The sequence below is a fragment of the Octopus bimaculoides genome, chromosome Z, assembly GCF_046866305.1.
Source record: "Octopus bimaculoides isolate indiv1 chromosome Z, ASM4686630v1, whole genome shotgun sequence".
NCBI classification, from domain to species: domain Eukaryota; kingdom Metazoa; phylum Mollusca; class Cephalopoda; order Octopoda; family Octopodidae; genus Octopus; species Octopus bimaculoides.
Window position 1 is genome coordinate 38,766,235 of NC_142944.1, and position 11,130 is coordinate 38,777,364.

Consider the following 11,130-nt stretch of genomic DNA (forward strand, 5'->3'; position numbering starts at 1 on the left):
AAGAGGATAGAGCCCAGCAGATCACTGCAAGCAGCCTTATCAAGAATGCACGTCTCAATTCTTGAGCCGCAGTGGAGAAGTGCGTGCACGTGGCCGTCGCTCAGTCATGATCACCTCAAACAATTTACTCAGCGAATGGCTTCGTCTTTCTAATCTGTTTCAAAAAGCTCAATATCGATGGTATCGTGGGCATCGGAGGCAGGCCTGGAAAGCTAGAAGCCTCGAGTCCATGACCAATATATATATATATATATATATATATATATATATATATATATATATATATATATATATATATAAATATATATATATATATATATACATGTATAAATGTACATGGGTATGTATATCTATATATTAAATACATATCTATATCTCATATAAATTTAATATACATCTGTATGTTTTATATATATATGTAGGCGTAGGAGTGGCTGTGTGGTAAGTAGCTTGCTTACGAACCACATGGTTCCGGATTCTGTCCCACTGAGTGGCATCTTGGGCAAGTATCTTCTGTTATAGCCTCGGGCCGACCAAAGCCTTATGAGAGGATTTGGTAGAAGGAAACTGAAAGAAGCCCGTCGTATATATATATATATATATATATATATATATATATATATATATATGTGTGTGTGCGTGTGTATATGTTTGTGTGTCTGTGTTTGCTCCCCCAACATCGCTTGACTACCGATGCTGGTGTGTTTACGTCCCCGTAACTTAGCGGTTCGGCAAGAAACCGATAGAATCCTTGCTCGATTAAAGGCGGTGCTCCAGGATGGCCACAGTCAAATGACTGAAACAAGTAAAAGAGTATGTGTGTGTGTATGTGTGTACATTTATTCATGTGAGTAAATTGAATGATTGTATGTATATTTACATGTCAGTTTTCAGTTATGTATGCGTGCGTATATATTCGTTGCGTCTTTCACACTCATATAACATATAACAATAAAACTGGTACCAATAGGAAATGAGTACTTGAGTCGACATGATCGATAAAAATCCTTGACGTGATGCCCCAGTATGGCCGCTGTTCAGTGACTCTGAAATCAATAAAAATATAACTAAAGTAGTAAAATAATATAGATATATGTATGTGTTTGTGTGTGTATGTATGTATGCATGCATGTATGCATGCATGTATGTATGTATGTATGTATGTATGTATGTATGCATGTATGTATGTATGTACGTATGTTATGTATGTATGTATGTATGTATGTATGTATGTCTTGTATGTTACACGTAGCACTGCATGAATCAGCAGATTTATTCATGCATATACCTGTGTGTGCATGTGTGTGCGTGTGTATAAATGTGTGTGTGCGTGTGTGTGTGTGTGTGTGTGTGTGTGTGTGTGTGTGTGTGTGTGTACGTGTGGATAACGGGCGGCGAAGAACAGAGTAATACTTGTAGAGAGCAATGAAAACAGGAGTGCTTGAAAAATACAATATTTTGTATTTAGCAGTGTAAACTACATATGAGCGTACATATGAGCGTGTATGCGTGTGTGTGTGTATGTGCGTGAGTGTGTATGTGTAAGTGTATCCCCATACATATACATGCAAATATATATATATATGCATTTACATATGTATATACATACATGTATATATATATATATATATATATATATATATATAGTCTTATACAGTCGAACTGACCATATATCATATTGAGTTTGACATTTTTCTAACACATTGCAATATTCTTGCTGATATCTTAATATTTTATGATATTTCTGAGGGAAAAAAAAAAAGTGAAATATATATAGTAAATAGAATGATAGGAAAAAAATAAAGGAAAAGAAATGTCTTCCAACACCCTAATCATTTCCTCGAAAAAAAATCTTTACTACGAATATAACAAGATTATTACAGGAATTCACTTTTCTTTTTATTCTTTGTATTCTTTATTGTTTTCCTCCAAGTTTTATTCAGCAAATTTTTGCTATTATTTATTTCTTTATGTTTTTTTTTTGTTTTTTTTTGGCATATATAGTTATGTTCCCTTTCATTATTTCTTGCTGGGTTTAAACAAATCTCAGATAATTTAGTGGAGTGTCAGGTCATTCTCTGTAAATATAGCAACACATATCAATGTGATATTTTACGTGTAAATGTGATGAGAAACACGCCACACTCACTTTCTTTCTCATCGTCTCTCTCTCACTCTCTCTCTATCTATCACACACACACACACACACACACACACACACACACACACACACACACACACACAAACACACTCACACACACTCGCACACACACATACACACTTGCTCTCCCGCCATCTCACATTCTGTTTATGTAAATGGTATGCACACAGGCATACATGTACATTTATATATATATATATATATATATATATATATATATATATATATATATATATATATATATATATATATATATATACATATATATATATTTAATTATGCACACACACACACACATATACATAAGTATGTGTGTGTGTGTGTTGCTGAAAATCGAAAGCCAATATGAAAACGATTGATGGGAAAGGACTAAGTAAAATACAGAAAAAACTTCTCATCAGCCAAGGAATCTGGGATCCACGTAGTTTCAATGCATTTAAAGCTAGGGTTATTAATTCGATAGTACTACTCCTTAAGTTGTGCCAATGATAAGAGGCATCAAGCTGTTAGATCAGGTTATGAAAGTTACAGAGAGGGTCATAGCCCAACTAATTAGGGAGCGAATCAATTTAGATGAGATGCAGTTTGGGTTCGTGCCAGGTAAAAGCACTACTGATGCCTTATTTCTAGTGAGACAGTTGCAGGAGAAATACCTAGCTAAGGATAAACCTCTGTACCTGGCTTTCGTTGACATGGAGAAAGCCTTTGACAGGGTCCCCCGATCCCTTATCTGGTGGTCAATGAGGAAACTTGGGATAGAAGAATGGTTAGTGAGAGCTGTGCGAGCCATGTACAGAGATGCTGCCAGTAAGGTGAGGGTTGGAAATGAGTACAGCAATGAATTCCGGGTAGAGGTAGGGGTCCACCAAGGTTCCGTCCTCAGCCCCCTCTTATTTACCATAGTCCTCCAGGCAATCACAGAGGAGTTCAAGATAGGTTGCCCCTGGGAGCTCCTCTATGCTGATGACCTTGCCCGAATTGCGGAGTCACTATCAGAACTAGAGGAGAAGTTTCAGGTGTGGAAGCAAGGTCTAGAATTGAAGGGCCTTAGAGTCAACCTAGCTAAAACCAAAATCCTAATAAGTAGGAAGGTAGATAAAACACAAACCCCTTCAGGTAGATGGCCCTGCTCAGTATGTAGAAAAGGAGTAGGTAGTAACTCTATAAGATGTACCCGGTGCAAGCTATGGACACATAAGAGGTGCAGCAACATCAAAGGCAGGTTAACTAGCAAGTTAGTTTTTGTTTGTGGCAGATGTTCAGGTGCAATAAAGACTGCAAACAAACAGGAAACAACTTCTATCTCATTCCAGGGTGAAAAACTAGAGGTAGTCGATAGCTTCCGCTATCCGGGCGACCAAGTTAGTAGTGGGGATGGGTGCGCTGAAAGTGTAGCTGCAAGAATAAGAATAGCCTGGGCAAAGTTTAGAGAGCTCTTACCCCTGCTGGCGACAAAGGGACTCTCACTCAGAGTAAAAGGCAGACTGTATGACGCATGCGTACGAACAACCATGCTACATGGCAGTGAAACATGGGCTGTAACTGCTGAGGACATACGTAAGCTCGCAAGGAATGAAGCCAGTATGCTCCGTTGGATGTGTAATGTCAATGTGAATACCCGTCAGAGTGTAAGTATCTTGAGAGAAAAGCTGAACATTAGAAGCATCAGTTGTGGCGTGCAAGAGAGACGATTGCGCTGGTATGGACATGTGGTGAGAATGGAGGAGGATAGCTGCGTGAAAAAGTGCCACACCCTAACAGTTGAGGGAACCCGTGGAAGAGGTAGGCCCAGGAAGACCTGGGCTGAGGTGGTGAGGCAAGACCTTCGTACATTGGGCCTCACCGAGGCGATGACTACTGACCGAGACCTTTGGAAATGTGCTGTGCGTGAGAAGACCCGGCAAGCCAAGTAAGATCGTTGCCAGTGCCCCTGGACTGGTTCTTGTGCGGGTGGCACATGAGATGCACCATTTTGAGCGTGGCCGTTGCCAGTACCGCCTGACTGGCTCCTGTAGGATTTTCGAGCGAGATCGTTGCCAGTGCCCCTGGACTGGCTTGTGCGGGTGGCACATAAAAGGCACCATTTCGAGCGTGGCCGTTTTCGTGCGGGTGACACGTAAAAGCACCCACTACACTCTCTGAGTGGTTGGCGTTAGGAAGGGCATCCAGCTGTAGAAACTCTGCCAAATCAGACTGGAGCCTGGTGTTGCCATCCGGTTTCACCAGTCCTCAGTCAAATCGTCCAACACATGCTAGCATGGAAAGCAGACGTTAAACGATGATGATGATGATGATGATGTTATGATACGAATGTTTGTGTGTGTGCGTGTGTGTGTATATGTGTGTGTGTGTGTGTTATGTATGTATGTTTGTTTTGGAAGAATGACTTTTATACATGGAAACAAGTGTACTGTCTGAGCCACCTGATTTTTCTGTCGGGGACCGATGTAACAGTGTTAGAAAGACCAGAACACTAAGAACCTGAAATATATCAAATATTTCGTCCAAGATTGTAACAATTACTTTAATCGACCATCTTGTTCCGATTTTTAAAAAATTCTACACGATGGATTAGAAGAATAGTTAAAGGCACCAACAAAATGGTTTGTGGTATTTCTATCGCTTATTTGCTTCCTGAGTTTAAATTCCACGCATTTCAACTCTTGTATACATTTGTATATGTGTATGTGTGTGTGAGCGCATAAGAGTTCAGGTGTCTTTATGCCTATATTTATGTGACTTATAATGGATGTTATGTCAATGTGGGTTTTTTTTTATGTTTCATGACTGTTCAATAAAAAGGTTTCTATAAATTAAGTCGGAGGCTGCAATATATACTGGAGTAGATATACTCGAATAAGCCATACAATGTTGCACCATTAGAAAAAGTAACCGCTTTTACGATAGGGAACATGAAACTGGAATAACTTGATGTGAGGCACCAGTTACAGTGACCATATGCTTATACATGCAAGGTGCATTCTAGAAGTTTTGTGCCTTTTTCAAGAGAGACATTTATTCATTTCTAAGAGATTCAAAATTCTAATTTCCTTCAAGATTGGATCCTATGACTTCAGTGCATTCGTTGAAGTATTCTAGTGACTTTGTGAAGGATTCCATGGAAGTCCTCCAAAATGAAGATGTCCAGGACACCTGTCACAGCCTCCTTCATGTATTTCAGCGTGGGGAACAACCAAAAATTTTCAGGCTCAAAAATCTGAATTGAGTGAAGATCGGTTAGTTGGTTACTAGGATGGAATTGTGGACTGGTGCAAAACATCTACAAAGTATTCTTTGTTGACCGTTTAGTCAGAGGAAACTCACTAGATGTAGATGAATCCCTTCTTTTCGAAAGAAACGGACATCATAAACTTCCCGGTGGACTTGCTTTGTCTCCCTTTTTTTGCTTGCGAAAAATAGATATTCTGCTCATACAAACTAATCCATATTCAGTCTGGATCACTTCATAGGTTTCAGTAGCATTTTTACCAAGTTAAACACAAAACTTTATTGCATAGTAATCTTACAAATTTTCTTCATGTCTCGACTGCATTCTGCGAATTACTCATCTGTGACACGCTGCTTTAGTTTAGTAAGGTATGCTCAAAGTGCTGTTATATCCGTCTTCTTCAATCTGGAATTACAAAACTTGGTAAGGAGGTTCTTATAAGATGAACAGCAATGATAAGATAAAATTGCAATAATGGCAGAGAGAGACTGCCTCACCTAAAAATATTTCAAAATTTCTACAATGCACCTTGCCTGAGCATGTGTGTATGTACGTATATACACCACATATACGAATACATATGTAAATATATACATACCTGTGTGTGTGTGTGTGTGTGTGTGTGTGTGTGTGTGTGTGTGTGTGTGTGTGTGTGTGTGTGTGTGTGCGTGCGTGCGTTTGCATGTGTGTGTATATATGTATCTATATTAACATTTCGCTTAGGAGTTGTAGCACTAACAACCTGTTGCTAAAATTTAATATACATATGCTTTTGAGTAAAGCATTATGTTAGTATAGGATCTAATATTAATGAACGAATGAGAAATAATCACGTAGTCAAGTTTATTGAATTACAAGTCATTGGGAGCAGTGCACACAGAGCTGAGTGTTTGTGAAACACCTAGTGCTTACTCAGAGTCCTGGATAGATAGATAGATAGATAGAGAGAGAGAGAGAGAGAGAGAGAGAGAGAGAGAGAGAGAGAGAGAGAGAGACAGAGACAGACAGGCAGTCATTCAGACAGACAGATAGCTAGATAGATAAAAAGAGAGGTAAACAGACAGAAAGACAGACAGTCACACTTATAATGTAAAATAGAATTACGACATTCTTTATTCAAAATCACTACAATTGTTTTGGCGCATTTTTACACCCATAAATATGTCAAAACAATTGTTGTAATTTTAAATAAAGAATGTTGCTCATTCCATTCTCTACCATGAATTTGTTTATATAAACTCTACAGGTACTCTATGAAATTTCTGATGTATATCCAGTAACAGGACCATTTCTTCTGTATGATGACATTAGGTAGCCAATAACTGTGGACAAGTTTTGCATAGCATTCAGGGCTTTTACTTGCATCTTGTTTAATTACACACACACACACGCACGCACGCACACACACACACACACACACACACACACACACACACACACACACACACACATATATATATATATATATATATATATATATATATATATATGTGACACCTTGGGCAAGTGGCTTCCACTATAGCTTAGAGCCGACGAAAGCCTTTTGGGTGGATTTAGTAGATGGAAAATGAAAGAAACCCGTTGTATACTTATACGTATATATCTGTGTGTGTGTGTGTGTGTGTGTGTGTGTGTGTGTGTCTGTGCGTGTGTGTCTTGCTGCCTGTTTTTGTCCCCTCATCAGCAATTGACAACCGGTGTTAGTGTGTTTATGCCTCCGTAAATTAGCAGTTGATTTGTTTGACTAAAACCCTTCATGGCGGTGCCTTAACACGGCCCCATGAAATCACTGAAACCAGTAAAAGATTATATATATATATATATATATATATATATATATATATATATATATATATATATATATATATATATATATATATATATATATATATATATATATATATATATATATATATATATATATATATATATATATATATATATATATATATATATATATATATATATATATATATATACACACACACATTATTTACATTTAACGGATATTTGTCCTCATATTATTTGTTGTTAACACAAAGTTTTGGCTGATATACCCTCCAGCCTTCATCAGGTGTCTTGGGGAAATTTCTAATTTGGGTTCTCATTCCTAAGGTATTTTTCGATGTTGTTATTATTATTATTATTATTATTATTCAGGTCACTACCTGGAATCGAACTCAGATTCTTGGAGTTAGTAGCCCTCGCTCTTAACCACTGCACCATATGCCCGTGGGCATATGGCGTAGTGGTTATAATAATAATAATAATAATAATAATAATAATAATAATAATAATAATAATAATAATAATAATAATAATAATAATAATAATAATAATAATAATAATAATAATAATAATAATAATAATAATAATAATAATATTGATGAGCGTAAATACTAAAATATTGTTTTCTACTTCAGATTAGAAGTATATAGATTTAATTTCAGTTGAAGTTCCAGTCATACGATCTAACATGTCCACTTAAGAAACCAAAAGACAACGCATTGCAGATTTGCTTCGTGTCGGAGCTGCAGTTAGACGTATTGCTCAGGCTGTTGGGGCCTCTGTGAGCACTGTCTACAACGTTAACAACCGAATGCTGGATATTGGAAACACAAAATAAAGCAAGGAAGTGGAGACATAAACAATAAAACGGGATAATGCATTTCTTAAATGTTTCAAAGCCACCATTTCAAATGATCCAACAACATCCATGAGAAAACTATCCATGGACATGAATGTTGATCCAAAGACCATCAGAAATCTGTACGCACTGGTTTACATTTTGGGTCATACATGAGGACCCCGAGACACCTATTGACTCATGCAATGAAAGCCAAAAGGCATGACATGGCCAAAAAGTGTTGCGATACCTGAAGTACAATGAAGAAACCGTCAAAATCTTTTCAGATGAAAGCATCTTTACCGTTGATGCTGTTTTAAAACGTCGCAATGATCGATACATCGCTAAGTCATCTTCTGAAGTAAAAGGCGTCTTTAAGACCAAGCCCTTAGCTCAAGTCATGATACTGGGATTCGTGGCGTCTGACGGAAAAAAGATGCCACTCCATTTTTTCAAGTCTGAAAAGAAGTTTAACTACCAACGGTAATTACGTGTGGACTCAAGATGGTTCTCCTGCTCATACGGCGAAGAAAGTGCAGAAATTCTCCGAAGACAACTTCACCAACTTTTGTCCCGCCAACTTCAAGCTTTCTTCCAGCCCAGACTTGAACTCCCTGGACTATGCCGTATGGGGTAAATTGGGGCATTCTACCAACAGAACTTCGTATCCAAGTCTTGATCCGTTTAAGCAAACTCTGAGGGAAGAGTGAGAGAACATGTTTGAGTACTTCATGATGAAGAGTTTTGACGCCTTCAGGTGGTGTATGACGGCTGTGGTGGATGATGAAGGCAGACATATTGAATAAATTGTCTCTTTATAACACCTATATTCTTGTGTTAAGGTTAAATTTACGTAAGATTGCAATGTAAACAATTTCGTGAATTATCTATTATTTTCCAAGTTTTGCTTCCCCACCCTGTGTGCATATATATATATATATATATATATATATATATATATATATATATATATATATATATATATATATATATATATAGTTATCGCCAAGCCAACATGGCAGTCCCAAAATTAGGACGAAAGCTGCCGTGAATTAGCTCCAAGAAGCCATCGCCTCTAGCTAGCTATGTGACACACGAAACCTGTGTCCTTTATAACCTTCGAAAAGGGGAGGTCAGCAGCTTCCCCTTGCTGGCCAAACCAGCAAGGGGAAGCTGCTGACCTCCCCTGTTCGAAGGTTATAAAGGACACAGGTTTCGTGTGTCACATAGCTAGCTAGAGGCGATGGCTTCTTGGAGCTAATTCACGGCAGCTTTCGTCCTAATTTTGGGACTGCCATGTTGGCTTGGCGATAACTATTAATTTCCAGTACCGCTGCCGTAGTCTCCTTTAGAGAGACTTAGAAATATTAATAACTCTCTCTCTCTCTCTCTATATATATATATATATATATATATTTATATATATATATGTATATATATATATGTGTGTGTGTGTCTGAGTGAGTGTGTGTATGTGTAAATAGATAGATATACACATATATACATATATATTTATGTATATATATATATATACACATACATATATACACATACATACATACATACATACATACAAACAAACATACATACATACATACATACATACATACATACATACATACATACATACATACATACATATATAATTGATGTGATCTTAAAGTTATGCATTTACAAGAACGTTATAAGATGAAGAAAGTAGACAAAGCCATCTTAAAATAAATATTATTTACACTTCATATTCTTCTCAGTTATGATACAGTTATTAACACGACAGTAATTTCTGTGTGTCAGCGATGATACTGAATTAAAATAGACAATGCTAGAACGTTCTAAAATAATTGTGATTGAATGACGACGATTCTTGCTTGAGAAACGTAAAAAATTCTAGCTCATCTAGTAAAGGTAAAAAATGTTAGCTCGTCCAATAAAGCATTTATAAATTCTAACTTGATGGGTTAAATCTCGCGGAGATGGTTAAATATAATCGGTAAAGTCTCCCGGTAAACAACAGATGCTTAGATTGACCTATATGTCGGTTTAGTTCACATTTTATTTCTTAGATCTTATTCAGTTTGGGTGCGCGTTATGTCATAGAAATGTTAATAGCTTAAATTTAGTTTACTATATGTATGTGTCTGTGTGTGCATATTAGCGTGTCTATGTGTATAAGTGTGTGTATCGCTCCTTTTCTTTTATATACATACATATATATGTATGTATTTATGTATATATGAATGTATGTACGTATGTATATATATATATATATATATATATATATATATATATATATATATATGTATATATATATATATATATATATATATATATATATATATATATATATATATATATATATATATATATATATGTATGTATGTATATATATATTTTTTTTCCAATTTAAATATGAGATAAAATCTTAATAAGAATGTATCAAGTAGTTAACGTGAAAAAACCTCATAGGGAAAAATTTATTAATTATTCCCTATAAATATATTAATTTATATTAAGGGCATTACTATACATAAATGCCTCACGCTAGGAGGGACTCTAAAAGTCAAACTACCATAATAAACACATTTTACCGAACGCGAGGGAATGCAACTCTCGAAGAGAGCCTCCTAAAATCAAACTTAGCGGTATTTCATGATTTCGTAATCAGTGCAGAAAATGCCCTCTTTATAGGGAATAGTTAATATTTTTTTCCCTTATGAGGTTTTTTTCACGTTAACTACTTCATAAATTCTTAAGATTTTATTCTATTTTTAAGTTGTAAATATAACCAGAATATATTCAGTGCTGAATTTTATTCTGAACAAGATGATGCAATTCGAAAAGTCCGCCTCTTACATAGATATATAGGAATAAACAATTTCTATGTACTATGCTGGATACATAGAGTGTTCGTCTGGTATGTTGAATTCGAAGTTTTCTATCTTCAATATTTATATATATAGCTATTATCATTTTTAATTGTGACACTAGATAATAATAGAGTCAATAATATCTTCGCAAATGTCTTCTTCTGAATTATTTGCTCCGTATGTGTGTGTGTGTGTGTGTGTGTGTGTGTGTGTGTGTGTGTGTGTGTGTGTGTGTGTACTTAATCCA

At 36.1% G+C, this 11,130-nt stretch overlaps 1 long non-coding RNA gene across 1 annotated transcript in view; it reads right to left on the minus strand.

The window, feature by feature from the left end:
* Positions 1 to 346: 346 nt before the first annotated feature.
* Positions 347 to 11,130, minus strand: part of LOC149132221 (uncharacterized) — a 73,355-nt gene continuing 62,571 nt past the window's right edge. Inside the window, exon 3 of the long non-coding RNA XR_016244759.1 lies at positions 347 to 1,046. This is a non-coding gene — a long non-coding RNA (uncharacterized LOC149132221). The remainder of the gene's footprint in view (positions 1,047 to 11,130) is intronic.